Raw genomic sequence first — 5,685 nt, forward strand, 5'->3', positions numbered from 1 at the left:
AAACAACTTTACCGAAAACCCAAAAACGATTCAAACTACGCCTGGAAAGATATTTGCTTTTAAGTGAAGCGGAATTGAAAAAAAAAACTTAAGAAACATGGAAAAATTTCAATCAGTCTAATAAAGTTTTAGAAAATTGCTAATAACTTTTCAGGATCAACTCAAATCGTTTTCCAGTCTTCCACAAAGTTGTCGGGCATGAAATTTTCTATAAAGTCATTGAACTGGGTGATTGTCATAAAATATGTGTAGTCAGAAAAATCCATGGTCATAGAACATAAGGTCGAAAAACCCCATTGGAAATCTAATGCAAATTGACTTAAAATTCAAAAATCGCTCTAATTTCAAAAAAGCCCGATGAAACATTTCCAAATTTTCAGGATAGATGCCTGAATACTATATCTTTCGAATGTCGAGTGCCGTTTTGGTGGTCATTTTTTATTTTTAATAACGTATTTTGGCACACCGTGCATGGAGTTGAATGTTGTTTTTTGTCGATACGGTCGTTTTTATTCTATAACATCGAGGAATAGACACTGACTGTACCTGGTTGAGCACGCTGAGCCATGTTTGCCATTTTATGAAATGCGCAGCTGTGATTTGACTATCCCAACTGATTCCGGAACGCCAAATTTCTTGCAATAGAACCTTTAGGTACATAAGTACATTTGCAAGTAACCCTAGAGGATCATAGATCAACATTAGTATTCGAAGAACTTCTCTTTTTGTCGGTATTTCAACTCCTGATAATAATTCTTCTTTGCAACGACTAGGAACCTTGAAGGTAAAACAGTCGTTTGTGGTATTCCACCACATGCCCAAGATTTTCTCAGTTGCTAGTTCGCTACTCACATCCAAACTTTTCTGAGTGCAGTTTTGTTCTCCCATAGCATCCATGACGCTACTGCAGTTCGACAACCTTCCTCGGATCTCGAAGCCACCATCAGCGTGAATCAAACGAACAGCTTTTGATAACACCACTGCCTCTTCTTTCGTTTCAACGCTGATGAGCATGTCATCCACGTATGTATCCTCCTCTATAGCTCGCACTGCTGCTGGATACTGTTCAATAAAACGTTTGGCATTGAGGTTTTTGACGTATTGTGCGCTACTAGGAGAACAGCTTGCCCCAAAGGTCATAACCTGCATTAAGTAGACAATCGGTTCCTTCCCTGGTTTTCCATCATTCCACAAGAAACGCTGACAATGTTGATCTTCTTTATTCATACGAACCTGGTGGAACATCTCTCTGACGTCCCCTGTTACCGCCACTCGATACTCGCGAAATCGTTGAAGTGACTGTGACCGATTCTCAATCTAGTTAGAACTTTTTGTTCGTATGGGCACTTACGATCATTGGATTTAGACACTGTATTTTTGATATTAAGAAGTTTAGGACGTGGATTTAAACAGGACCATTCAAGCTGCCATGCCTGCCATATTTTTCTGTTGATCTCTTCTTTTGCATCATTTCCAGGAAGTTCATCAATGATTCTTCGTTCAGATTTACTAGCTTTAGCCAAAGTATCTGCTTCCTCATTTCCCAATATTCCAGAATGGCCTGGTATCCAAACCAGGTTTATATTTTTATTTTTGAGAGCAGTCTCGCATAGTTGAATCCACGAATTTCTGGATTTAGCCGACTCTAACGCCTTAAGACAACTGGCACTATCCGAAAAGATCGCATAGTTATTATGTTTGGAAGCATATTGGATAGCGGAGTGTACTGCCATGACCTCAACACTAAATATTGAACAAGCATTATTCAGCTTTCTACTGGAAGAAAAATTCTCAGAATATACCCCGAAACCGGTATTATCCAAAGTTTTGGAGCCATCTGTAAATATGAGGTTGTGATTTGAATATTTACGAGTTATCAATGCTTTGTAAATTGGTACAACTTTAGCTGCGCAGTCGCCTGCTTTCACTTGTTTTGCTATTGACCAATCAACCATTGGGGGAATGTAATCCCATCTAGGAGCACCCCATCTCCACAAAGGGGTGATGTTTGGAAACTGAGAAGATGTAATTGCTTCGAAAGAAGCTGCCGCTCTTCTAATGATAATTAGATTTTCAGTAGTTCGACCACAGAGAACAGAGTTCGGGCTGGAGCTCAAGACGTGTGTGAGATTACCAACCTAAGATTCAAACCAATTCGTAAGTTGACTAACATCCATAAGATGTCGCTACCAGTACACTTATTTTTTTCCTTTTTTCGACACGCTTATAAATTAATACTCATAGCTTATCTTAAAGGCCAGTGCAATATATTACAGTAACACATGTTTTTATGTAAAAAAATTTAAAAACATCATGATTTTAAAAAAAATGCAAATCATATTCCAATCACACTTTAAACGCTGTCATATGTCTCAGCATATGCCCCATATTGTTCTATCAATATTGGCGCTGAATTGAAAGTTGAATTCCAAGTTTTGGAGTTTGGGCTGGGATTTTACTATCAGTAAACAATTTCCTTAAACAGAAATTGTGAACATAAATGTTATAATTGTAAATTATGGGTCGATATTCCGGTTGATATTACCTGAGATTGATACATGAGGACTCGTAACTCACCCAAGCAACATTTTAAACTCCTTATGGTTTTGTAAGAAAAGGGGGATGTTTTTAAGGGGGTTTAAAAAAGCCTTGATAGCTTTAAAGCTTATTTTACGCAGATCGTTATATAAACTATCTGCGAGACGGATACAAAACGACAATAAAACCTTTTTTTAAAACCCCTATCTAGTTCACGATTATTTAAATTAACCGTCTATTTATTGGCATTCAAGTCCACTTTACAGCAATTTTAAAACCTCAACAACATTCGAGCATCAACTGAACCGGATTCAAGCGCGTCCTGCGAGCTGCGCGATGAACCAACACAAGAAAATCGACAAAGAGTCGCTGCTGCCACGGCCGGGAAAATTTAGGAGTGGTACGCAAGCAATAATTCTTCCGGATTGAAATCAACGGAGCAAGAAAGAACGGGTAGGTGTTTCATTAATCAATTTTAAAATTCTATTAATGAGTTTCTGTTTTTTTACAGAACCCTACCTAACTTCCCAAGAATCTGCAGGCTGCAGGATGTGGGCCAAATTTAGCGGAAGCAGCTGGCAACAACTGTGAGTTCGTAGGACGCAGATGGCTTCGAAAAGTGCCCGAAATCTGTTGAAAAAGATACGATCTTTGTGACCAAACTCGCGGTAGCCATCTTCGGGTTAAAGTGATATTTAAACAGAAATGAAAATTTTAATAAATACTTTTGATTGATAAATCACCTGTGAGTTTTTATTTGTTTTGTTTAGTGGTTTTTCATTATGCCAGCCATTCAAAAAAGATAATAACACAGAAATAGATTCGGTAAAAGTTTGTTTGTAATACATTATTCTATTTCTATTTTTCTATTTTGTCATTATATGTGAGCGCGCGTTTTATTTACCAGTTTTTTGAAATATTAATCAATAAAACTGAAAGCGCTACAACTTTACACATTAATATATCGAAGAATCAATTTATGTAATATTAAAAATCAATAGCACACAATAGTCATTTTCCAGACTTTTTTTTTAGTTGAATCATCTTTTTTGAGCACATGCAACTTCAAAACCTTTTTCGGATAAATTCACGAATTCGGAAAAAATCATTCACGCAAAACATTTTTTCTGCATCTAGAATCGATTATCTAACCTGCTTTCGGCAATGCTTTGGTTGTATAAGGTTCTTGTAAAGTTCTCTTCAGAACCTCCTGTAGGTGGGCCTTTTTACTCTTATAAGTGATTTATAGATGTTTTAATGGGGTTTACATAACTTTACGTTGTTTTATAATGAGGTTTTATAGCTCCCTTTCAGTTTCTTATAAAATTAAAATTGTTACTTGGGTCAGGATAAGTAATCAGTAGAAATGAATAAAGTTATCATTAATCATGATTTACAAGTCATCGACCCATAATTTACAATTATAACATTTATGTTCACATTTTCTGTTCTAGAAAACTATTTACCGATAGTAAAATCCCAGCCCATACTCCAAAACTTGGAATTCAACTTTCAACTCAGCGCCAATATTGATACAACAAGGCATATGACAGCGATTGAAGTGTGATTGGAATATGATTTGAATTTTTTTAAATCATGATGTTTTTAAATTTATTACACAAAAAATGTGTTACTGTCATATATTGCACTGGCCCCCTTTGAAATAAGCGATGAGTATTCATTTCTAATCGTGTCGAAAAAATGAAAAAAAAATTGTTGTACTGGTAGCGACATCTTATGGATGTTAGTCCACTTACGAATTGGTTTGAAACTTAGGTTGGTATTCTCACACACGTTTTCAACACATTTTTGTTCGGGGCTCGCTATCTGTTATCTGTGGTTCGACCCATCTATAGCATTCGAATTGATATTCGTGCTTCAGCAAGTGCTACTCTGTATCCAAAGGGTAACTGACCAAATTCACTCAACATTGCTTTAGTTGGACTAGTACAGAAAGCACCTGATGCTAACCGCATTGCTTTATTGTAGATTGGTTCTAAGATCGGAATTATGTTATCTTTTCTTCTGCTACTTATGCAAATTCCGTATAGTAATCGGGGAACTACAACACTGTTAACAAATCTTAAAAGAATCTCTCTTGAACCTCTAACTTTACCACTTATCATCTTCAGAGCATTTATCATATTTGATGCAGTATTTCTTCTTTCGTTTGCGTGCTGAATGAAAGTCATTTTACTATCGAAAATAACTCCCAGAATTTTCATATTTTTTACAATGGGTACAGGAATATCTTTAAGTATCACATTCGGTAATTTTCCTCGATGACGGCGATTCAAACAGGTGTGTAATACCTAGTTGACATTTAGGAATAGAAACATTGAATCCAACAGACGATAGCCACTCTTGAGTTTTTTCTGCAGCATTTTGAATTTTTTCTCTAAAACTCTTTCTTTGTTTTCCGTATGCTATTATTAGTATATCGTCCGCATAAACGATAATTTGAACGTTTTTAGGAATGACTTTGAATAATGGATTGATGGCAATTAAAAAAAGGGTAACGGATAATACGGATCCTTGAGGAATTCCTCGGGCAGTCGATCGAATTGACGAAATGTATGACCCTATCCGCACTTTAAGTGAACGGTTTAATAAGAAATTTAATATGAATTTTAAAATTCGACCTGAAAAATTCATTTCAGTTAGCGTTTTTACTACAGAAGTTCTATTTACAGTATCGTAAGCTTTAGAGATGTCGAAAGATAGCATTTTACAGTGTTGTTTGTCGATAATTGGTTTATTTAGAAATTCTTCCAGTTCTGAAAAGTAGACATCTGTCCCTAAACATGCTATAAAAGCATACTGTCGAGGATCTAGCAAATTTCTATCTTCAAGTTCATTTATCAGCCTTCTGTTTATTATTCGTTCTAACACTTTTCCTATGCAGCTTATTAGAGATATTGGACGATAATCTTCAGGGGAACCTTCTTTTTTATTTTTTTTTAAGTATTGGTACTATTATAGACTCCTTCCATCCTAGTGGTATAGATGCTGTTTTCCAGATTTCATTATAGGTTTTTAAAAGGCTGTTCTTGCCTTTTACTGAAAGAAACTTGAGTAATGGATACCCTATGTCATCATTCCCAGTGCTTTTACTGGCACATCTGCTTAAAGCCCAATTCAGTTCAT

The sequence above is a fragment of the Uranotaenia lowii genome, chromosome 1, assembly GCF_029784155.1.
Source record: "Uranotaenia lowii strain MFRU-FL chromosome 1, ASM2978415v1, whole genome shotgun sequence".
Lineage (NCBI taxonomy): Eukaryota > Metazoa > Arthropoda > Insecta > Diptera > Culicidae > Uranotaenia > Uranotaenia lowii.